This window comes from Microcebus murinus, chromosome 22, assembly GCF_040939455.1.
Source record: "Microcebus murinus isolate Inina chromosome 22, M.murinus_Inina_mat1.0, whole genome shotgun sequence".
NCBI classification, from domain to species: domain Eukaryota; kingdom Metazoa; phylum Chordata; class Mammalia; order Primates; family Cheirogaleidae; genus Microcebus; species Microcebus murinus.
The window spans coordinates 35,213,199-35,236,751 of record NC_134125.1 but is presented as its reverse complement, the minus strand read 5'-3'; the positions used below and the strand labels follow the sequence as shown (position 1 = coordinate 35,236,751).

At 63.5% G+C, this 23,553-nt stretch overlaps 7 non-coding genes across 7 annotated transcripts; all 7 read left to right on the top strand.

The window, feature by feature from the left end:
* The first annotated feature begins 351 nt into the window (after positions 1 to 351).
* LOC142863767 (5S ribosomal RNA) lies at positions 352 to 470 on the top strand. Its single transcript, XR_012914410.1, has one exon. It is a non-coding gene; the product is annotated as a 5S ribosomal RNA (ribosomal RNA).
* Positions 471 to 4,081: 3,611 nt separating this feature from the next.
* LOC142863763 (5S ribosomal RNA) lies at positions 4,082 to 4,200 on the top strand. The gene has a single exon (XR_012914409.1). It is a non-coding gene; the product is annotated as a 5S ribosomal RNA (ribosomal RNA).
* A 3,610-nt stretch (positions 4,201 to 7,810) lies between these two features.
* LOC142863751 (5S ribosomal RNA) lies at positions 7,811 to 7,929 on the top strand. The gene has a single exon (XR_012914407.1). It is a non-coding gene; the product is annotated as a 5S ribosomal RNA (ribosomal RNA).
* Positions 7,930 to 11,544: 3,615 nt separating this feature from the next.
* Positions 11,545 to 11,663, top strand: LOC142863740 (5S ribosomal RNA). Its single transcript, XR_012914406.1, has one exon. It is a non-coding gene; the product is annotated as a 5S ribosomal RNA (ribosomal RNA).
* A 3,612-nt stretch (positions 11,664 to 15,275) lies between these two features.
* On the top strand, positions 15,276 to 15,394 carry LOC142863729 (5S ribosomal RNA). Its single transcript, XR_012914405.1, has one exon. It is a non-coding gene; the product is annotated as a 5S ribosomal RNA (ribosomal RNA).
* Positions 15,395 to 19,008: 3,614 nt separating this feature from the next.
* LOC142863718 (5S ribosomal RNA) lies at positions 19,009 to 19,127 on the top strand. The gene has a single exon (XR_012914404.1). It is a non-coding gene; the product is annotated as a 5S ribosomal RNA (ribosomal RNA).
* Positions 19,128 to 22,740: 3,613 nt separating this feature from the next.
* On the top strand, positions 22,741 to 22,859 carry LOC142863707 (5S ribosomal RNA). The gene has a single exon (XR_012914403.1). It is a non-coding gene; the product is annotated as a 5S ribosomal RNA (ribosomal RNA).
* Positions 22,860 to 23,553: the final 694 nt, after the last annotated feature.

The following is a 23,553-nucleotide window of genomic DNA, read 5'->3' as shown; positions in this document are numbered from 1 at the left end:
GCGGCTGCGGCGGCGACGGGCTGGGGGTGGGCAGCGGGTAGGTGAAGGAGGCCAGGCCAGGAGAGGATGGGGGCTGGAAGGTCTCCACCTTGGCGAGTACAGCCGTGGAGGAGCATCTTGTGTGAGTGTGAGTGAGTGTGAGTGTGTGTGTGTGTATAGAGAGACAGCCCCCCACCCTGGCCCGCCCCGCCCGTCACCCCCGTCCCTGGGAGCCCGCCGGACCCGGCTGGCTGGCGAACTCAACAGGCCCGACCCGACCCGACCCGGCGGCGCGGGGCCTGGGGCGGGAGGAGGCGGCGGGGAAGCGCAGAGAGGCTCGGCTTCTTGAGCGGGGCAGGGGCGCCCTCCGCCGTCTAGGGCCACACCACCCTGAACGCCCCCGATCTCCTCTGGTCTCGGAAGCTAAGCAGGGTCGGGCCTGGTTGGTACTTGGATGGGAGACCGCCTGGGAATACCGGGTGCCGTAGGCTTTTTTTTTTTTTTTTTGCCTCTTGTTCTGTCCCCTTTCTGGGAGCGCGGAGGCGGTCCGGGGGATCACCCCCACCCTCAGCGCCCGTCGCGGTGCCTGGCGCCCCAGCCCGCACCGTGGGGCCTCCTCTTGTCCCGAGCCGTGACACCGCCGCCACGCGGCAGCATGCGTGGCATCTGGACTGTCAGGTGTCAGACCAAAGGTCTGGTCTGTGGGAACCGACACGCTGGAGGAAACCTTGAGAGGCCGAGAGGGGAGGGAGTTCCAGGAGAATTCCAGGACGTCATTTTGAGCGAGTATGTGACCAGAACTCTCGTCCCGTTGCTTTTGGGGTTCTACACGTAGGAATCTTCGGTGGTGGCACTGGATGTTGGGGGATCCGGAGTCACACGCAGACCTGCTCCACAGGCCTCATTTTACTTTTCTTTTCGGATTCATTTTCTGAAAAGGTGTCTCTTATCTCTATGATTACATTTTCTTTTCTCTCTCTTTCCGAGCAGATCATGGGAGTCCACGTATTGAGGTGACATGTATTGCCCGTGCCCCCCTCCTCCCTGTTTTCTGATTTCATTTATTTCTCATTTTCTCCCAGCGTATGGTGGGGGTACCAATGTTAAGGTCAGCTGCATCGCCCTGTCCCAGCCTCCCCCCTCGGGTCAGAGCTTCAAGTGCGCCCATGCCCCGGTTGGTGCGCACCCACCCCATTCCTAATGGATGTGCACGCCCATCCCCTCCCCCCGCCCGCCCGACACCCACCCGATGAAGGCGATTCCTCTGTGTCCACTTAGGTGTCCATCGGTCCCTACCAATCTGCTGGCGAGCGCGCGCACGTGGCGCTCTTGTGTCCGTTCTTGGGACACTTGGCTTACTGGAACGGGTTCCAGCTCTGGCCGGGAGAACACGAGAGGTGCCCTCTCACCACTGCTCCTCATAGCCAAATAGCACTCCGTGGTGTCCACGCGCCACATTTTATTAGTGCACTCCTGGATGGATGGGCACTCGGGTCGCTTCCACATCTTTGCGATTGTGAATTGTGCCCTAACTGTAACCCTAACCCTTACCCAGCCCGTCTCCTGTGCCCCTGCCTGACGCACTCCCCCCCCCCCCCCGGCCAGGCCCGTCACTGTCCTGGGCCCCTGCCTGACCGGCTCCTTCCCGTCCGGCCTGTCACCATCCTCTGCCCCTGCCTGACACCCTCCTCCCCGCCCGGGCCATCACTTCAACCCCTGCCTGACTCGCTCCTCCCCATCTGGCCCGTCACCGTCCTCAGCCCCTGCCTGAACGGCTCCTTCCTACCCGGCCCGGCCCGTCCTCGGCCCCTGCCTGACATGCTCCTCCTTGCCCGTCACCGTCCTCGGCCCCTGCATGACCGGCTCCCCCGTCCCCTGGGCCTTCCAAGGGCTTGGTGTGGACGCTGCTTCCAGGAAGCCCTCCAGGAACCCGGCAGCAGGGTGGCCGCAGCAGTCTCGAGCAGCCGTCACTAAGTTGCGTGCGGGGGACGTGCCCCCGCTGTGCTGTGGGGGCCCAGCCTGGTGTCTTCCCTGAGGCCCTGCGGCTGCCGCTCCCCGCAAGGGGAGAGCCGCGGAGGTGGGGACCGCCTCCTCATGGGGACGTACACCCAGCTCTCCACGTCGGATTCCGCGGGCTCTCTGTCCTGCCCGAAGGCCCAGCTGGCCTGCGGGTCCTTAGAGTGGCAAAAACATCCGAAAACTGAGATTGAGGGTCCGGTGGGTGTCTGCCCTTTTGTGCTGGGTACCCCAGGGAGGCCCGGGGGCTGGCTGGACAACGTGGTCTGCTGGGCGGGGGGTTTGGATGAGCAACTGATGCCCTTTGCACTTTGGGTAGCAAGAGTCTGAGGTGTCTCTGAGCCCTGAGCCATGTCGGGCGGGGGTGGGGGGTGGGGGGGGAGGAGGAGGAGGAGGAGGAGGTGGGAAGGGCCGGGGCCTGCAGTCCTGTTCCCGGGGTGGCACGGCAAGTGGCTTCTTCCACAGGCTGCTTGGCCTGGGCTCCCTGCACCTGGGCCTTTGGAGGACTGGCCCTGTGCTTGCCAACACTTGCTGCAGGGACCCAGAGCTGGGAGGTTGCATCTCTCAGCCCTGGGTCGGGCAGAGCCCCAGCGGGCCATGCCCACAACCTCTCTCAGCACGGGTCCCCCAGAAGGCTCCTTTGGGACCAGGATTCTCTTGCGGTGACTCTTTAAGGTCTGGCCCCTGGATGGAGGGGCACCAGGAGTAGAGGAGCAGGAAGGGGAAGGGGGTGGCCATGCGAGGGGACACTTTGAGGCCAAGTCCCAGCTTCAGCCTGATCCTCCTGGGAACCCCGGGGTGTACATCACACCTCCTGGTTGTCCCGCTCTGAGACAAGGAGCCGGGCTTCGCATTCCCACAGCAGCCGGTCGTGGGCTGAGGACACCTGGGGCGTTGGGAACTCCCTGGCTTCTCCTTGGTTTAACATCTGGAGCTGCTTGTGAATTGTGCCGCCACACACACCCGAGTGCAGGTGTCTTCCGCACAGACTGCGGGCCTCGCTCTTCTGAATGCCGCTAGCTCGCCAACCACCCACGGGTGAACCTGGTCAGGGTACTTTCTCTCAGGGGCAGACTCTGATCCGGGCGGGCTACCGGTGTCTCTGTTTGCTCGTTTCTTTCTTCCATTTCGGGAAAGTCTTCCTTGCTGGGTGTGGAAATCTCCTATGCCTTCCCTCGCCTATTCTGTCAGCTTTAAAATTCTCTTTCAGTTGCCACCCTCACAGATGGTTTAGGAAACTCTTTCCGGTGCACTCATTAGTGAAATGACCTCAATGAAGCTGGAATCCAATATCTAATCGCCGATTTTTAGGGAGTCCACACGCCAGGGTGGTCGGGGTCCAATGCAGCCCCGGCCAGGCCCAGGCCCCTTGGACTGGGCCACAGGAGGACACAGAGGAGGGTCCCGGCCCCCACGGTAGCGGTGCCCGCAGGTCTCCAAGGGCTTGGGCGTTTTCCAGAGGGAGGAGATGGAGGGGATTGATTTCTTCAGAGCCCCCCAAAGCACCCCACCCCACCCCACCACACCCATGGGACACATCCCGAGAGACGCCCCTACACTCGCTCCCCTCCCCCATGCGCTGTGCCCCAGCCCTGACCCGGGGGAATAGGCGGCAGCCCACGCACAGGGCGGGGGGGCGCAGCTGAAAGGGGTTGTGGGGGAGGGCGGCCCCTGGCTGGGGTCAAAGGGCAAGCGCCCCGCGCGTGCGCAGTCAGTGGCCGCCTCGGAGGCGGCGGCGGCTGCGGCGGCGACGGGCTGGGGGTGGGCAGCGGGTAGGTGAAGGAGGCCAGGCCAGGAGAGGATGGGGGCTGGAAGGTCTCCACCTTGGCGAGTACAGCCGTGGAGGAGCATCTTGTGTGAGTGTGAGTGAGTGTGAGTGTGTGTGTGTGTATAGAGAGACAGCCCCCCACCCCGCCCCGCCCCGCCCGTCACCCCCGTCCCTGGGAGCCCGCCGGACCCGGCTGGCTGGCGAACTCAACAGGCCCGACCCGACCCGACCCGGCGGCGCGGGGCCTGGGGCGGGAGGAGGCGGCGGGGAAGCGCAGAGAGGCTCGGCTTCTTGAGCGGGGCAGGGGCGCCCTCCGCCGTCTAGGGCCACACCACCCTGAACGCCCCCGATCTCCTCTGGTCTCGGAAGCTAAGCAGGGTCGGGCCTGGTTGGTACTTGGATGGGAGACCGCCTGGGAATACCGGGTGCCGTAGGCTTTTTTTTTTTTTTTTTTGCCTCTTGTTCTGTCCCCTTTCTGGGAGCGCGGAGGCGGTCCGGGGGATCACCCCCACCCTCAGCGCCCGTCGCGGTGCCTGGCGCCCCAGCCCGCACCGTGGGGCCTCCTCTTGTCCCGAGCCGTGACACCGCCGCCACGCGGCAGCATGCGTGGCATCTGGACTGTCAGGTGTCAGACCAAAGGTCTGGTCTGTGGGAACCGACACGCTGGAGGAAACCTTGAGAGGCCGAGAGGGGAGGGAGTTCCAGGAGAATTCCAGGACGTCATTTTGAGCGAGTATGTGACCAGAACTCTCGTCCCGTTGCTTTTGGGGTTCTACACGTAGGAATCTTCGGTGGTGGCACTGGATGTTGGGGGATCCGGAGTCACACGCAGACCTGCTCCACAGGCCTCATTTTACTTTTCTTTTCGGATTCATTTTCTGAAAAGGTGTCTCTTATCTCTATGATTACATTTTCTTTTCTCTCTCTTTCCAAGCAGATCATGGGAGTCCACGTATTGAGGTGACATGTATTGCCCGTGCCCCCCTCCTCCCTGTTTTCTGATTTCATTTATTTCTCATTTTCTCCCAGCGTATGGTGGGGGTACCAATGTTAAGGTCAGCTGCATCGCCCTGTCCCAGCCTCCCCCCTCGGGTCAGAGCTTCAAGTGCGCCCATGCCCCGGTTGGTGCGCACCCACCCCATTCCTAATGGATGTGCACGCCCATCCCCTCCCCCCGCCCGCCCGACACCCACCCGATGAAGGCGATTCCTCTGTGTCCACTTAGGTGTCCATCGGTCCCTACCAATCTGCTGGCGAGCGCGCGCACGTGGCGCTCTTGTGTCCGTTCTTGGGACACTTGGCTTACTGGAACGGGTTCCAGCTCTGGCCGGGAGAACACGAGAGGTGCCCTCTCACCACTGCTCCTCATAGCCAAATAGCACTCCGTGGTGTCCACGCGCCACATTTTATTAGTGCACTCCTGGATGGATGGGCACTCGGGTCGCTTCCACATCTTTGCGATTGTGAATTGTGCCCTAACTGTAACCCTAACCCTTACCCAGCCCGTCTCCTGTGCCCCTGCCTGACGCACTCCCCCCCCCCCCGGCCAGGCCCGTCACTGTCCTGGGCCCCTGCCTGACCGGCTCCTTCCCGTCCGGCCTGTCACCATCCTCTGCCCCTGCCTGACACCCTCCTCCCCGCCCGGGCCATCACTTCAACCCCTGCCTGACTCGCTCCTCCCCATCTGGCCCGTCACCGTCCTCAGCCCCTGCCTGAACGGCTCCTTCCTACCCGGCCCGGCCCGTCCTCGGCCCCTGCCTGACATGCTCCTCCTTGCCCGTCACCGTCCTCGGCCCCTGCATGACCGGCTCCCCCGTCCCCTGGGCCTTCCAAGGGCTTGGTGTGGACGCTGCTTCCAGGAAGCCCTCCAGGAACCCGGCAGCAGGGTGGCCGCAGCAGTCTCGAGCAGCCGTCACTAAGTTGCGTGCGGGGGACGTGCCCCCGCTGTGCTGTGGGGGCCCAGCCTGGTGTCTTCCCTGAGGCCCTGCGGCTGCCGCTCCCCGCAAGGGGAGAGCCGCGGAGGTGGGGACCGCCTCCTCATGGGGACGTACACCCAGCTCTCCACGTCGGATTCCGCGGGCTCTCTGTCCTGCCCGAAGGCCCAGCTGGCCTGCGGGTCCTTAGAGTGGCAAAAACATCCGAAAACTGAGATTGAGGGTCCGGTGGGTGTCTGCCCTTTTGTGCTGGGTACCCCAGGGAGGCCCGGGGGCTGGCTGGACAACGTGGTCTGCTGGGCGGGGGGTTTGGATGAGCAACTGATGCCCTTTGCACTTTGGGTAGCAAGAGTCTGAGGTGTCTCTGAGCCCTGAGCCATGTCGGGCGGGGGTGGGGGGTGGGGGGGGAGGAGGAGGAGGAGGAGGAGGTGGGAAGGGCCGGGGCCTGCAGTCCTGTTCCCGGGGTGGCACGGCAAGTGGCTTCTTCCACAGGCTGCTTGGCCTGGGCTCCCTGCACCTGGGCCTTTGGAGGACTGGCCCTGTGCTTGCCAACACTTGCTGCAGGGACCCAGAGCTGGGAGGTTGCATCTCTCAGCCCTGGGTCGGGCAGAGCCCCAGCGGGCCATGCCCACAACCTCTCTCAGCACGGGTCCCCCAGAAGGCTCCTTTGGGACCAGGATTCTCTTGCGGTGACTCTTTAAGGTCTGGCCCCTGGATGGAGGGGCACCAGGAGTAGAGGAGCAGGAAGGGGAAGGGGGTGGCCATGCGAGGGGACACTTTGAGGCCAAGTCCCAGCTTCAGCCTGATCCTCCTGGGAACCCCGGGGTGTACATCACACCTCCTGGTTGTCCCGCTCTGAGACAAGGAGCCGGGCTTCGCATTCCCACAGCAGCCGGTCGTGGGCTGAGGACACCTGGGGCGTTGGGAACTCCCTGGCTTCTCCTTGGTTTAACATCTGGAGCTGCTTGTGAATTGTGCCGCCACACACACCCGAGTGCAGGTGTCTTCCGCACAGACTGCGGGCCTCGCTCTTCTGAATGCCGCTAGCTCGCCAACCACCCACGGGTGAACCTGGTCAGGGTACTTTCTCTCAGGGGCAGACTCTGATCCGGGCGGGCTACCGGTGTCTCTGTTTGCTCGTTTCTTTCTTCCATTTCGGGAAAGTCTTCCTTGCTGGGTGTGGAAATCTCCTATGCCTTCCCTCGCCTATTCTGTCAGCTTTAAAATTCTCTTTCAGTTGCCACCCTCACAGATGGTTTAGGAAACTCTTTCCGGTGCACTCATTAGTGAAATGACCTCAATGAAGCTGGAATCCAATATCTAATCGCCGATTTTTAGGGAGTCCACACGCCAGGGTGGTCGGGGTCCAATGCAGCCCCGGCCAGGCCCAGGCCCCTTGGACTGGGCCACAGGAGGACACAGAGGAGGGTCCCGGCCCCCACGGTAGCGGTGCCCGCAGGTCTCCAAGGGCTTGGGCGTTTTCCAGAGGGAGGAGATGGAGGGGATTGATTTCTTCAGAGCCCCCCAAAGCACCCCACCCCACCCCACCACACCCATGGGACACATCCCGAGAGACGCCCCTACACTCGCTCCCCTCCCCCATGCGCTGTGCCCCAGCCCTGACCCGGGGGAATAGGCGGCAGCCCACGCACAGGGCGGGGGGGCGCAGCTGAAAGGGGTTGTGGGGGAGGGCGGCCCCTGGCTGGGGTCAAAGGGCAAGCGCCCCGCGCGTGCGCAGTCAGTGGCCGCCTCGGAGGCGGCGGCGGCTGCGGCGGCGACGGGCTGGGGGTGGGCAGCGGGTAGGTGAAGGAGGCCAGGCCAGGAGAGGATGGGGGCTGGAAGGTCTCCACCTTGGCGAGTACAGCCGTGGAGGAGCATCTTGTGTGAGTGTGAGTGAGTGTGAGTGTGTGTGTGTGTATAGAGAGACAGCCCCCCACCCCGCCCCGCCTCGCCCGTCACCCCTGTCCCTGGGAGCCCGCCGGACCCGGCTGGCTGGCGAACTCAACAGGCCCGACCCGACCCGACCCGGCGGCGCGGGGCCTGGGGCGGGAGGAGGCGGCGGGGAAGCGCAGAGAGGCTCGGCTTCTTGAGCGGGGCAGGGGCGCCCTCCGCCGTCTAGGGCCACACCACCCTGAACGCCCCCGATCTCCTCTGGTCTCGGAAGCTAAGCAGGGTCGGGCCTGGTTGGTACTTGGATGGGAGACCGCCTGGGAATACCGGGTGCCGTAGGCTTTTTTTTTTTTTTTTTTTGCCTCTTGTTCTGTCCCCTTTCTGGGAGCGCGGCGGCGGTCCGGGGGATCACCCCCACCCTCAGCGCCCGTCGCGGTGCCTGGCGCCCCAGCCCGCACCGTGGGGCCTCCTCTTGTCCCGAGCCGTGACACCGCCGCCACGCGGCAGCATGCGTGGCATCTGGACTGTCAGGTGTCAGACCAAAGGTCTGGTCTGTGGGAACCGACACGCTGGAGGAAACCTTGAGAGGCCGAGAGGGGAGGGAGTTCCAGGAGAATTCCAGGACGTCATTTTGAGCGAGTATGTGACCAGAACTCTCGTCCCGTTGCTTTTGGGGTTCTACACGTAGGAATCTTCGGTGGTGGCACTGGATGTTGGGGGATCCGGAGTCACACGCAGACCTGCTCCACAGGCCTCATTTTACTTTTCTTTTCGGATTCATTTTCTGAAAAGGTGTCTCTTATCTCTATGATTACATTTTCTTTTCTCTCTCTTTCCGAGCAGATCATGGGAGTCCACGTATTGAGGTGACATGTATTGCCCGTGCCCCCCTCCTCCCCGTTTTCTGATTTCATTTATTTCTCATTTTCTCCCAGCGTATGGTGGGGGTACCAATGTTAAGGTCAGCTGCATCGCCCTGTCCCAGCCTCCCCCCTCGGGTCAGAGCTTCAAGTGCGCCCATGCCCCGGTTGGTGCGCACCCACCCCATTCCTAATGGATGTGCACGCCCATCCCCTCCCCCCGCCCGCCCGACACCCACCCGATGAAGGCGATTCCTCTGTGTCCACTTAGGTGTCCATCGGTCCCTACCAATCTGCTGGCGAGCGCGCGCACGTGGCGCTCTTGTGTCCGTTCTTGGGACACTTGGCTTACTGGAACGGGTTCCAGCTCTGGCCGGGAGAACACGAGAGGTGCCCTCTCACCACTGCTCCTCATAGCCAAATAGCACTCCGTGGTGTCCACGCGCCACATTTTATTAGTGCACTCCTGGATGGATGGGCACTCGGGTCGCTTCCACATCTTTGCGATTGTGAATTGTGCCCTAACTGTAACCCTAACCCTTACCCAGCCCGTCTCCTGTGCCCCTGCCTGACGCACTCCCCCCCCCCCCCCCCGGCCAGGCCCGTCACTGTCCTGGGCCCCTGCCTGACCGGCTCCTTCCCGTCCGGCCTGTCACCATCCTCTGCCCCTGCCTGACACCCTCCTCCCCGCCCGGGCCATCACTTCAACCCCTGCCTGACTCGCTCCTCCCCATCTGGCCCGTCACCGTCCTCAGCCCCTGCCTGAACGGCTCCTTCCTACCCGGCCCGGCCCGTCCTCGGCCCCTGCCTGACATGCTCCTCCTTGCCCGTCACCGTCCTCGGCCCCTGCATGACCGGCTCCCCCGTCCCCTGGGCCTTCCAAGGGCTTGGTGTGGACGCTGCTTCCAGGAAGCCCTCCAGGAACCCGGCAGCAGGGTGGCCGCAGCAGTCTCGAGCAGCCGTCACTAAGTTGCGTGCGGGGGACGTGCCCCCGCTGTGCTGTGGGGGCCCAGCCTGGTGTCTTCCCTGAGGCCCTGCGGCTGCCGCTCCCCGCAAGGGGAGAGCCGCGGAGGTGGGGACCGCCTCCTCATGGGGACGTACACCCAGCTCTCCACGTCGGATTCCGCGGGCTCTCTGTCCTGCCCGAAGGCCCAGCTGGCCTGCGGGTCCTTAGAGTGGCAAAAACATCCGAAAACTGAGATTGAGGGTCCGGTGGGTGTCTGCCCTTTTGTGCTGGGTACCCCAGGGAGGCCCGGGGGCTGGCTGGACAACGTGGTCTGCTGGGCGGGGGGTTTGGATGAGCAACTGATGCCCTTTGCACTTTGGGTAGCAAGAGTCTGAGGTGTCTCTGAGCCCTGAGCCATGTCGGGCGGGGGTGGGGGGTGGGGGGGGAGGAGGAGGAGGAGGAGGAGGTGGGAAGGGCCGGGGCCTGCAGTCCTGTTCCCGGGGTGGCACGGCAAGTGGCTTCTTCCACAGGCTGCTTGGCCTGGGCTCCCTGCACCTGGGCCTTTGGAGGACTGGCCCTGTGCTTGCCAACACTTGCTGCAGGGACCCAGAGCTGGGAGGTTGCATCTCTCAGCCCTGGGTCGGGCAGAGCCCCAGCGGGCCATGCCCACAACCTCTCTCAGCACGGGTCCCCCAGAAGGCTCCTTTGGGACCAGGATTCTCTTGCGGTGACTCTTTAAGGTCTGGCCCCTGGATGGAGGGGCACCAGGAGTAGAGGAGCAGGAAGGGGAAGGGGGTGGCCATGCGAGGGGACACTTTGAGGCCAAGTCCCAGCTTCAGCCTGATCCTCCTGGGAACCCCGGGGTGTACATCACACCTCCTGGTTGTCCCGCTCTGAGACAAGGAGCCGGGCTTCGCATTCCCACAGCAGCCGGTCGTGGGCTGAGGACACCTGGGGCGTTGGGAACTCCCTGGCTTCTCCTTGGTTTAACATCTGGAGCTGCTTGTGAATTGTGCCGCCACACACACCCGAGTGCAGGTGTCTTCCGCACAGACTGCGGGCCTCGCTCTTCTGAATGCCGCTAGCTCGCCAACCACCCACGGGTGAACCTGGTCAGGGTACTTTCTCTCAGGGGCAGACTCTGATCCGGGCGGGCTACCGGTGTCTCTGTTTGCTCGTTTCTTTCTTCCATTTCGGGAAAGTCTTCCTTGCTGGGTGTGGAAATCTCCTATGCCTTCCCTCGCCTATTCTGTCAGCTTTAAAATTCTCTTTCAGTTGCCACCCTCACAGATGGTTTAGGAAACTCTTTCCGGTGCACTCATTAGTGAAATGACCTCAATGAAGCTGGAATCCAATATCTAATCGCCGATTTTTAGGGAGTCCACACGCCAGGGTGGTCGGGGTCCAATGCAGCCCCGGCCAGGCCCAGGCCCCTTGGACTGGGCCACAGGAGGACACAGAGGAGGGTCCCGGCCCCCACGGTAGCGGTGCCCGCAGGTCTCCAAGGGCTTGGGCGTTTTCCAGAGGGAGGAGATGGAGGGGATTGATTTCTTCAGAGCCCCCCAAAGCACCCCACCCCACCCCACCACACCCATGGGACACATCCCGAGAGACGCCCCTACACTCGCTCCCCTCCCCCATGCGCTGTGCCCCAGCCCTGACCCGGGGGAATAGGCGGCAGCCCACGCACAGGGCGGGGGGGCGCAGCTGAAAGGGGTTGTGGGGGAGGGCGGCCCCTGGCTGGGGTCAAAGGGCAAGCGCCCCGCGCGTGCGCAGTCAGTGGCCGCCTCGGAGGCGGCGGCGGCTGCGGCGGCGACGGGCTGGGGGTGGGCAGCGGGTAGGTGAAGGAGGCCAGGCCAGGAGAGGATGGGGGCTGGAAGGTCTCCACCTTGGCGAGTACAGCCGTGGAGGAGCATCTTGTGTGAGTGTGAGTGAGTGTGAGTGTGTGTGTGTGTATAGAGAGACAGCCCCCCACCCCGCCCCGCCCCGCCCGTCACCCCCGTCCCTGGGAGCCCGCCGGACCCGGCTGGCTGGCGAACTCAACAGGCCCGACCCGACCCGACCCGGCGGCGCGGGGCCTGGGGCGGGAGGAGGCGGCGGGGAAGCGCAGAGAGGCTCGGCTTCTTGAGCGGGGCAGGGGCGCCCTCCGCCGTCTAGGGCCACACCACCCTGAACGCCCCCGATCTCCTCTGGTCTCGGAAGCTAAGCAGGGTCGGGCCTGGTTGGTACTTGGATGGGAGACCGCCTGGGAATACCGGGTGCCGTAGGCTTTTTTTTTTTTTTTTTTGCCTCTTGTTCTGTCCCCTTTCTGGGAGCGCGGCGGCGGTCCGGGGGATCACCCCCACCCTCAGCGCCCGTCGCGGTGCCTGGCGCCCCAGCCCGCACCGTGGGGCCTCCTCTTGTCCCGAGCCGTGACACCGCCGCCACGCGGCAGCATGCGTGGCATCTGGACTGTCAGGTGTCAGACCAAAGGTCTGGTCTGTGGGAACCGACACGCTGGAGGAAACCTTGAGAGGCCGAGAGGGGAGGGAGTTCCAGGAGAATTCCAGGACGTCATTTTGAGCGAGTATGTGACCAGAACTCTCGTCCCGTTGCTTTTGGGGTTCTACACGTAGGAATCTTCGGTGGTGGCACTGGATGTTGGGGGATCCGGAGTCACACGCAGACCTGCTCCACAGGCCTCATTTTACTTTTCTTTTCGGATTCATTTTCTGAAAAGGTGTCTCTTATCTCTATGATTACATTTTCTTTTCTCTCTCTTTCCGAGCAGATCATGGGAGTCCACGTATTGAGGTGACATGTATTGCCCGTGCCCCCCTCCTCCCCGTTTTCTGATTTCATTTATTTCTCATTTTCTCCCAGCGTATGGTGGGGGTACCAATGTTAAGGTCAGCTGCATCGCCCTGTCCCAGCCTCCCCCCTCGGGTCAGAGCTTCAAGTGCGCCCATGCCCCGGTTGGTGCGCACCCACCCCATTCCTAATGGATGTGCACGCCCATCCCCTCCCCCCGCCCGCCCGACACCCACCCGATGAAGGCGATTCCTCTGTGTCCACTTAGGTGTCCATCGGTCCCTACCAATCTGCTGGCGAGCGCGCGCACGTGGCGCTCTTGTGTCCGTTCTTGGGACACTTGGCTTACTGGAACGGGTTCCAGCTCTGGCCGGGAGAACACGAGAGGTGCCCTCTCACCACTGCTCCTCATAGCCAAATAGCACTCCGTGGTGTCCACGCGCCACATTTTATTAGTGCACTCCTGGATGGATGGGCACTCGGGTCGCTTCCACATCTTTGCGATTGTGAATTGTGCCCTAACTGTAACCCTAACCCTTACCCAGCCCGTCTCCTGTGCCCCTGCCTGACGCACTCCCCCCCCCCCCCCGGCCAGGCCCGTCACTGTCCTGGGCCCCTGCCTGACCGGCTCCTTCCCGTCCGGCCTGTCACCATCCTCTGCCCCTGCCTGACACCCTCCTCCCCGCCCGGGCCATCACTTCAACCCCTGCCTGACTCGCTCCTCCCCATCTGGCCCGTCACCGTCCTCAGCCCCTGCCTGAACGGCTCCTTCCTACCCGGCCCGGCCCGTCCTCGGCCCCTGCCTGACATGCTCCTCCTTGCCCGTCACCGTCCTCGGCCCCTGCATGACCGGCTCCCCCGTCCCCTGGGCCTTCCAAGGGCTTGGTGTGGACGCTGCTTCCAGGAAGCCCTCCAGGAACTCGGCAGCAGGGTGGCCGCAGCAGTCTCGAGCAGCCGTCACTAAGTTGCGTGCGGGGGACGTGCCCCCGCTGTGCTGTGGGGGCCCAGCCTGGTGTCTTCCCTGAGGCCCTGCGGCTGCCGCTCCCCGCAAGGGGAGAGCCGCGGAGGTGGGGACCGCCTCCTCATGGGGACGTACACCCAGCTCTCCACGTCGGATTCCGCGGGCTCTCTGTCCTGCCCGAAGGCCCAGCTGGCCTGCGGGTCCTTAGAGTGGCAAAAACATCCGAAAACTGAGATTGAGGGTCCGGTGGGTGTCTGCCCTTTTGTGCTGGGTACCCCAGGGAGGCCCGGGGGCTGGCTGGACAACGTGGTCTGCTGGGCGGGGGGTTTGGATGAGCAACTGATGCCCTTTGCACTTTGGGTAGCAAGAGTCTGAGGTGTCTCTGAGCCCTGAGCCATGTCGGGCGGGGGTGGGGGGTGGGGGGGGAGGAGGAGGAGGAGGAGGAGGTGGGAAGGGCCGGGGCCTGCAGTCCTGTTCCCGGGGTGGCACGGCAAGTGGCTTCTTCCACAGGCTGCTTGGCCTGGGCTCCCTGCACCTGGGCCTTTGGAGGACTGGCCCTGTGCTTGCCAACACTTGCTGCAGGGACCCAGAGCTGGGAGGTTGCATCTCTCAGCCCTGGGTCGGGCAGAGCCCCAGCGGGCCATGCCCACAACCTCTCTCAGCACGGGTCCCCCAGAAGGCTCCTTTGGGACCAGGATTCTCTTGCGGTGACTCTTTAAGGTCTGGCCCCTGGATGGAGGGGCACCAGGAGTAGAGGAGCAGGAAGGGGAAGGGGGTGGCCATGCGAGGGGACACTTTGAGGCCAAGTCCCAGCTTCAGCCTGATCCTCCTGGGAACCCCGGGGTGTACATCACACCTCCTGGTTGTCCCGCTCTGAGACAAGGAGCCGGGCTTCGCATTCCCACAGCAGCCGGTCGTGGGCTGAGGACACCTGGGGCGTTGGGAACTCCCTGGCTTCTCCTTGGTTTAACATCTGGAGCTGCTTGTGAATTGTGCCGCCACACACACCCGAGTGCAGGTGTCTTCCGCACAGACTGCGGGCCTCGCTCTTCTGAATGCCGCTAGCTCGCCAACCACCCACGGGTGAACCTGGTCAGGGTACTTTCTCTCAGGGGCAGACTCTGATCCGGGCGGGCTACCGGTGTCTCTGTTTGCTCGTTTCTTTCTTCCATTTCGGGAAAGTCTTCCTTGCTGGGTGTGGAAATCTCCTATGCCTTCCCTCGCCTATTCTGTCAGCTTTAAAATTCTCTTTCAGTTGCCACCCTCACAGATGGTTTAGGAAACTCTTTCCGGTGCACTCATTAGTGAAATGACCTCAATGAAGCTGGAATCCAATATCTAATCGCCGATTTTTAGGGAGTCCACACGCCAGGGTGGTCGGGGTCCAATGCAGCCCCGGCCAGGCCCAGGCCCCTTGGACTGGGCCACAGGAGGACACAGAGGAGGGTCCCGGCCCCCACGGTAGCGGTGCCCGCAGGTCTCCAAGGGCTTGGGCGTTTTCCAGAGGGAGGAGATGGAGGGGATTGATTTCTTCAGAGCCCCCCAAAGCACCCCACCCCACCCCACCACACCCATGGGACACATCCCGAGAGACGCCCCTACACTCGCTCCCCTCCCCCATGCGCTGTGCCCCAGCCCTGACCCGGGGGAATAGGCGGCAGCCCACGCACAGGGCGGGGGGGCGCAGCTGAAAGGGGTTGTGGGGGAGGGCGGCCCCTGGCTGGGGTCAAAGGGCAAGCGCCCCGCGCGTGCGCAGTCAGTGGCCGCCTCGGAGGCGGCGGCGGCTGCGGCGGCGACGGGCTGGGGGTGGGCAGCGGGTAGGTGAAGGAGGCCAGGCCAGGAGAGGATGGGGGCTGGAAGGTCTCCACCTTGGCGAGTACAGCCGTGGAGGAGCATCTTGTGTGAGTGTGAGTGAGTGTGAGTGTGTGTGTGTGTATAGAGAGACAGCCCCCCACCCCGCCCCGCCCCGCCCGTCACCCCCGTCCCTGGGAGCCCGCCGGACCCGGCTGGCTGGCGAACTCAACAGGCCCGACCCGACCCGACCCGGCGGCGCGGGGCCTGGGGCGGGAGGAGGCGGCGGGGAAGCGCAGAGAGGCTCGGCTTCTTGAGCGGGGCAGGGGCGCCCTCCGCCGTCTAGGGCCACACCACCCTGAACGCCCCCGATCTCCTCTGGTCTCGGAAGCTAAGCAGGGTCGGGCCTGGTTGGTACTTGGATGGGAGACCGCCTGGGAATACCGGGTGCCGTAGGCTTTTTTTTTTTTTTTTTTGCCTCTTGTTCTGTCCCCTTTCTGGGAGCGCGGCGGCGGTCCGGGGGATCACCCCCACCCTCAGCGCCCGTCGCGGTGCCTGGCGTCCCAGCCCGCACCGTGGGGCCTCCTCTTGTCCCGAGCCGTGACACCGCCGCCACGCGGCAGCATGCGTGGCATCTGGACTGTCAGGTGTCAGACCAAAGGTCTGGTCTGTGGGAACCGACACGCTGGAGGAAACCTTGAGAGGCCGAGAGGGGAGGGAGTTCCAGGAGAATTCCAGGACGTCATTTTGAGCGAGTATGTGACCAGAACTCTCGTCCCGTTGCTTTTGGGGTTCTACACGTAGGAATCTTCGGTGGTGGCACTGGATGTTGGGGGATCCGGAGTCACACGCAGACCTGCTCCACAGGCCTCATTTTACTTTTCTTTTCGGATTCATTTTCTGAAAAGGTGTCTCTTATCTCTATGATTACATTTTCTTTTCTCTCTCTTTCCGAGCAGATCATGGGAGTCCACGTATTGAGGTGACATGTATTGCCCGTGCCCCCCTCCTCCCCGTTTTCTGATTTCATTTATTTCTCATTTTCTCCCAGCGTATGGTGGGGGTACCAATGTTAAGGTCAGCTGCATCGCCCTGTCCCAGCCTCCCCCCTCGGGTCAGAGCTTCAAGTGCGCCCATGCCCCGGTTGGTGCGCACCCACCCCATTCCTAATGGATGTGCACGCCCATCCCCTCCCCCCGCCCGCCCGACACCCACCCGATGAAGGCGATTCCTCTGTGTCCACTTAGGTGTCCATCGGTCCCTACCAATCTGCTGGCGAGCGCGCGCACGTGGCGCTCTTGTGTCCGTTCTTGGGACACTTGGCTTACTGGAACGGGTTCCAGCTCTGGCCGGGAGAACACGAGAGGTGCCCTCTCACCACTGCTCCTCATAGCCAAATAGCACTCCGTGGTGTCCACGCGCCACATTTTATTAGTGCACTCCTGGATGGATGGGCACTCGGGTCGCTTCCACATCTTTGCGATTGTGAATTGTGCCCTAACTGTAACCCTAACCCTTACCCAGCCCGTCTCCTGTGCCCCTGCCTGACGCACTCCCCCCCCCCCCCCCCGGCCAGGCCCGTCACTGTCCTGGGCCCCTGCCTGACCGGCTCCTTCCCGTCCGGCCTGTCACCATCCTCTGCCCCTGCCTGACACCCTCCTCCCCGCCCGGGCCATCACTTCAACCCCTGCCTGACTCGCTCCTCCCCATCTGGCCCGTCACCGTCCTCAGCCCCTGCCTGAACGGCTCCTTCCTACCCGGCCCGGCCCGTCCTCGGCCCCTGCCTGACATGCTCCTCCTTGCCCGTCACCGTCCTCGGCCCCTGCATGACCGGCTCCCCCGTCCCCTGGGCCTTCCAAGGGCTTGGTGTGGACGCTGCTTCCAGGAAGCCCTCCAGGAACTCGGCAGCAGGGTGGCCGCAGCAGTCTCGAGCAGCCGTCACTAAGTTGCGTGCGGGGGACGTGCCCCCGCTGTGCTGTGGGGGCCCAGCCTGGTGTCTTCCCTGAGGCCCTGCGGCTGCCGCTCCCCGCAAGGGGAGAGCCGCGGAGGTGGGGACCGCCTCCTCATGGGGACGTACACCCAGCTCTCCACGTCGGATTCCGCGGGCTCTCTGTCCTGCCCGAAGGCCCAGCTGGCCTGCGGGTCCTTAGAGTGGCAAAAACATCCGAAAACTGAGATTGAGGGTCCGGTGGGTGTCTGCCCTTTTGTGCTGGGTACCCCAGGGAGGCCCGGGGGCTGGCTGGACAACGTGGTCTGCTGGGCGGGGGGTTTGGATGAGCAACTGATGCCCTTTGCACTTTGGGTAGCAAGAGTCTGAGGTGTCTCTGAGCCCTGAGCCATGTCGGGCGGGGGTGGGGGGTGGGGGGGGAGGAGGAGGAGGAGGAGGAGGTGGGAAGGGCCGGGGCCTGCAGTCCTGTTCCCGGGGTGGCACGGCAAGTGGCTTCTTCCACAGGCTGCTTGGCCTGGGCTCCCTGCACCTGGGCCTTTGGAGGACTGGCCCTGTGCTTGCCAACACTTGCTGCAGGGACCCAGAGCTGGGAGGTTGCATCTCTCAGCCCTGGGTCGGGCAGAGCCCCAGCGGGCCATGCCCACAACCTCTCTCAGCACGGGTCCCCCAGAAGGCTCCTTTGGGACCAGGATTCTCTTGCGGTGACTCTTTAAGGTCTGGCCCCTGGATGGAGGGGCACCAGGAGTAGAGGAGCAGGAAGGGGAAGGGGGTGGCCATGCGAGGGGACACTTTGAGGCCAAGTCCCAGCTTCAGCCTGATCCTCCTGGGAACCCCGGGGTGTACATCACACCTCCTGGTTGTCCCGCTCTGAGACAAGGAGCCGGGCTTCGCATTCCCACAGCAGCCGGTCGTGGGCTGAGGACACCTGGGGCGTTGGGAACTCCCTGGCTTCTCCTTGGTTTAACATCTGGAGCTGCTTGTGAATTGTGCCGCCACACACACCCGAGTGCAGGTGTCTTCCGCACAGACTGCGGGCCTCGCTCTTCTGAATGCCGCTAGCTCGCCAACCACCCACGGGTGAACCTGGTCAGGGTACTTTCTCTCAGGGGCAGACTCTGATCCGGGCGGGCTACCGGTGTCTCTGTTTGCTCGTTTCTTTCTTCCATTTCGGGAAAGTCTTCCTTGCTGGGTGTGGAAATCTCCTATGCCTTCCCTCGCCTATTCTGTCAGCTTTAAAATTCTCTTTCAGTTGCCACCCTCACAGATGGTTTAGGAAACTCTTTCCGGTGCACTCATTAGTGAAATGACCTCAATGAAGCTGGAATCCAATATCTAATCGCCGATTTTTAGGGAGTCCACACGCCAGGGTGGTCGGGGTCCAATGCAGCCCCGGCCAGGCCCAGGCCCCTTGGACTGGGCCACAGGAGGACACAGAGGAGGGTCCCGGCCCCCACGGTAGCAGTGCCCGCAGGTCTCCAAGGGCTTGGGCGTTTTCCAGAGGGAGGAGATGGAGGGGATTGATTTCTTCAGAGCCCCCCAAAGCACCCCACCCCACCCCACCACACCCATGGGACACATCCCGAGAGACGCCCCTACACTCGCTCCCCTCCCCCATGCGCTGTGCCCCAGCCCTGACCCGGGGGAATAGGCGGCAGCCCACGCACAGGGCGGGGGGGCGCAGCTGAAAGGGGTTGTGGGGGAGGGCGGCCCCTGGCTGGGGTCAAAGGGCAAGCGCCCCGCGCGTGCGCAGTCAGTGGCCGCCTCGGAGGCGGCGGCGGCTGCGGCGGCGACGGGCTGGGGGTGGGCAGCGGGTAGGTGAAGGAGGCCAGGCCAGGAGAGGATGGGGGCTGGAAGGTCTCCACCTTGGCGAGTACAGCCGTGGAGGAGCATCTTGTGTGAGTGTGAGTGAGTGTGAGTGTGTGTGTGTGTATAGAGAGACAGCCCCCCACCCCGCCCCGCCCCGCCCGTCACCCCCGTCCCTGGGAGCCCGCCGGACCCGGCTGGCTGGCGAACTCAACAGGCCCGACCCGACCCGACCCGGCGGCGCGGGGCCTGGGGCGGGAGGAGGCGGCGGGGAAGCGCAGAGAGGCTCGGCTTCTTGAGCGGGGCAGGGGCGCCCTCCGCCGTCTAGGGCCACACCACCCTGAACGCCCCCGATCTCCTCTGGTCTCGGAAGCTAAGCAGGGTCGGGCCTGGTTGGTACTTGGATGGGAGACCGCCTGGGAATACCGGGTGCCGTAGGCTTTTTTTTTTTTTTTTTTTGCCTCTTGTTCTGTCCCCTTTCTGGGAGCGCGGCGGCGGTCCGGGGGATCACCCCCACCCTCAGCGCCCGTCGCGGTGCCTGGCGCCCCAGCCCGCACCGTGGGGCCTCCTCTTGTCCCGAGCCGTGACACCGCCGCCACGCGGCAGCATGCGTGGCATCTGGACTGTCAGGTGTCAGACCAAAGGTCTGGTCTGTGGGAACCGACACGCTGGAGGAAACCTTGAGAGGCCGAGAGGGGAGGGAGTTCCAGGAGAATTCCAGGACGTCATTTTGAGCGAGTATGTGACCAGAACTCTCGTCCCGTTGCTTTTGGGGTTCTACACGTAGGAATCTTCGGTGGTGGCACTGGATGTTGGGGGATCCGGAGTCACACGCAGACCTGCTCCACAGGCCTCATTTTACTTTTCTTTTCGGATTCATTTTCTGAAAAGGTGTCTCTTATCTCTATGATTACATTTTCTTTTCTCTCTCTTTCCGAGCAGATCATGGGAGTCCACGTATTGAGGTGACATGTATTGCCCGTGCCCCCCTCCTCCCCGTTTTCTGATTTCATTTATTTCTCATTTTCTCCCAGCGTATGGTGGGGGTACCAATGTTAAGGTCAGCTGCATCGCCCTGTCCCAGCCTCCCCCCTCGGGTCAGAGCTTCAAGTGCGCCCATGCCCCGGTTGGTGCGCACCCACCCCATTCCTAATGGATGTGCACGCCCATCCCCTCCCCCCGCCCGCCCGACACCCACCCGATGAAGGCGATTCCTCTGTGTCCACTTAGGTGTCCATCGGTCCCTACCAATCTGCTGGCGAGCGCGCGCACGTGGCGCTCTTGTGTCCGTTCTTGGGACACTTGGCTTACTGGAACGGGTTCCAGCTCTGGCCGGGAGAACACGAGAGGTGCCCTCTCACCACTGCTCCTCATAGCCAAATAGCACTCCGTGGTGTCCACGCGCCACATTTTATTAGTGCACTCCTGGATGGATGGGCACTCGGGTCGCTTCCACATCTTTGCGATTGTGAATTGTGCCCTAACTGTAACCCTAACCCTTACCCAGCCCGTCTCCTGTGCCCCTGCCTGACGCACTCCCCCCCCCCCCCCGGCCAGGCCCGTCACTGTCCTGGGCCCCTGCCTGACCGGCTCCTTCCCGTCCGGCCTGTCACCATCCTCTGCCCCTGCCTGACACCCTCCTCCCCGCCCGGGCCATCACTTCAACCCCTGCCTGACTCGCTCCTCCCCATCTGGCCCGTCACCGTCCTCAGCCCCTGCCTGAACGGCTCCTTCCTACCCGGCCCGGCCCGTCCTCGGCCCCTGCCTGACATGCTCCTCCTTGCCCGTCACCGTCCTCGGCCCCTGCATGACCGGCTCCCCCGTCCCCTGGGCCTTCCAAGGGCTTGGTGTGGACGCTGCTTCCAGGAAGCCCTCCAGGAACCCGGCAGCAGGGTGGCCGCAGCAGTCTCGAGCAGCCGTCACTAAGTTGCGTGCGGGGGACGTGCCCCCGCTGTGCTGTGGGGGCCCAGCCTGGTGTCTTCCCTGAGGCCCTGCGGCTGCCGCTCCCCGCAAGGGGAGAGCCGCGGAGGTGGGGACCGCCTCCTCATGGGGACGTACACCCAGCTCTCCACGTCGGATTCCGCGGGCTCTCTGTCCTGCCCGAAGGCCCAGCTGGCCTGCGGGTCCTTAGAGTGGCAAAAACATCCGAAAACTGAGATTGAGGGTCCGGTGGGTGTCTGCCCTTTTGTGCTGGGTACCCCAGGGAGGCCCGGGGGCTGGCTGGACAACGTGGTCTGCTGGGCGGGGGGTTTGGATGAGCAACTGATGCCCTTTGCACTTTGGGTAGCAAGAGTCTGAGGTGTCTCTGAGCCCTGAGCCATGTCGGGCGGGGGTGGGGGGTGGGGGGGGAGGAGGAGGAGGAGGAGGAGGTGGGAAGGGCCGGGGCCTGCAGTCCTGTTCCCGGGGTGGCACGGCAAGTGGCTTCTTCCACAGGCTGCTTGGCCTGGGCTCCCTGCACCTGGGCCTTTGGAGGACTGGCCCTGTGCTTGCCAACACTTGCTGCAGGGACCCAGAGCTGGGAGGTTGCATCTCTCAGCCCTGGGTCGGGCAGAGCCCCAGCGGGCCATGCCCACAACCTCTCTCAGCACGGGTCCCCCAGAAGGCTCCTTTGGGACCAGGATTCTCTTGCGGTGACTCTTTAAGGTCTGGCCCCTGGATGGAGGGGCACCAGGAGTAGAGGAGCAGGAAGGGGAAGGGGGTGGCCATGCGAGGGGACACTTTGAGGCCAAGTCCCAGCTTCAGCCTGATCCTCCTGGGAACCCCGGGGTGTACATCACACCTCCTGGTTGTCCCGCTCTGAGACAAGGAGCCGGGCTTCGCATTCCCACAGCAGCCGGTCGTGGGCTGAGGACACCTGGGGCGTTGGGAACTCCCTGGCTTCTCCTTGGTTTAACATCTGGAGCTGCTTGTGAATTGTGCCGCCACACACACCCGAGTGCAGGTGTCTTCCGCACAGACTGCGGGCCTCGCTCTTCTGAATGCCGCTAGCTCGCCAACCACCCACGGGTGAACCTGGTCAGGGTACTTTCTCTCAGGGGCAGACTCTGATCCGGGCGGGCTACCGGTGTCTCTGTTTGCTCGTTTCTTTCTTCCATTTCGGGAAAGTCTTCCTTGCTGGGTGTGGAAATCTCCTATGCCTTCCCTCGCCTATTCTGTCAGCTTTAAAATTCTCTTTCAGTTGCCACCCTCACAGATGGTTTAGGAAACTCTTTCCGGTGCACTCATTAGTGAAATGACCTCAATGAAGCTGGAATCCAATATCTAATCGCCGATTTTTAGGGAGTCCACACGCCAGGGTGGTCGGGGTCCAATGCAGCCCCGGCCAGGCCCAGGCCCCTTGGACTGGGCCACAGGAGGACACAGAGGAGGGTCCCGGCCCCCACGGTAGCGGTGCCCGCAGGTCTCCAAGGGCTTGGGCGTTTTCCAGAGGGAGGAGATGGAGGGGATTGATTTCTTCAGAGCCCCCCAAAGCACCCCACCCCACCCCACCACACCCATGGGACACATCCCGAGAGACGCCCCTACACTCGCTCCCCTCCCCCATGCGCTGTGCCCCAGCCCTGACCCGGGGGAATAGGCGGCAGCCCACGCACAGGGCGGGGGGGCGCAGCTGAAAGGGGTTGTGGGGGAGGGCGGCCCCTGGCTGGGGTCAAAGGGCAAGCGCCCCGCGCGTGCGCAGTCAGTGGCCGCCTCGGAGGCGGCGGCGGCTGCGGCGGCGACGGGCTGGGGGTGGGCAGCGGGTAGGTGAAGGAGGCCAGGCCAGGAGAGGATGGGGGCTGGAAGGTCTCCACCTTGGCGAGTACAGCCGTGGAGGAGCATCTTGTGTGAGTGTGAGTGAGTGTGAGTGTGTGTGTGTGTATAGAGAGACAGCCCCCCACCCCGCCCCGCCCCGCCCGTCACCCCCGTCCCTGGGAGCCCGCCGGACCCGGCTGGCTGGCGAACTCAACAGGCCCGACCCGACCCGACCCGGCGGCGCGGGGCCTGGGGCGGGAGGAGGCGGCGGGGAAGCGCAGAGAGGCTCGGCTTCTTGAGCGGGGCAGGGGCGCCCTCCGCCGTCTAGGGCCACACCACCCTGAACGCCCCCGATCTCCTCTGGTCTCGGAAGCTAAGCAGGGTCGGGCCTGGTTGGTACTTGGATGGGAGACCGCCTGGGAATACCGGGTGCCGTAGGCTTTTTTTTTTTTTTTTTTTGCCTCTTGTTCTGTCCCCTTTCTGGGAGCGCGGCGGCGGTCCGGGGGATCACCCCCACCCTCAGCGCCCGTCGCGGTGCCTGGCGCCCCAGCCCGCACCGTGGGGCCTCCTCTTGTCCCGAGCCGTGACACCGCCGCCACGCGGCAGCATGCGTGGCATCTGGACTGTCAGGTGTCAGACCAAAGGTCTGGTCTGTGGGAACCGACACGCTGGAGGAAACCTTGAGAGGCCGAGAGGGGAGGGAGTTCCAGGAGAATTCCAGGACGTCATTTTGAGCGAGTATGTGACCAGAACTCTCGTCCCGTTGCTTTTGGGGTTCTACACGTAGGAATCTTCGGTGGTGGCACTGGATGTTGGGGGATCCGGAGTCACACGCAGACCTGCTCCACAGGCCTCATTTTACTTTTCTTTTCGGATTCATTTTCTGAAAAGGTGTCTCTTATCTCTATGATTACATTTTCTTTTCTCTCTCTTTCCGAGCAGATCATGGGAGTCCACGTATTGAGGTGACATGTATTGCCCGTGCCCCCCTCCTCCCCGTTTTCTGATTTCATTTATTTCTCATTTTCTCCCAGCGTATGGTGGGGGTACCAATGTTAAGGTCAGCTGCATCGCCCTGTCCCAGCCTCCCCCCTCGGGTCAGAGCTTCAAGTGCGCCCATGCCCCGGTTGGTGCG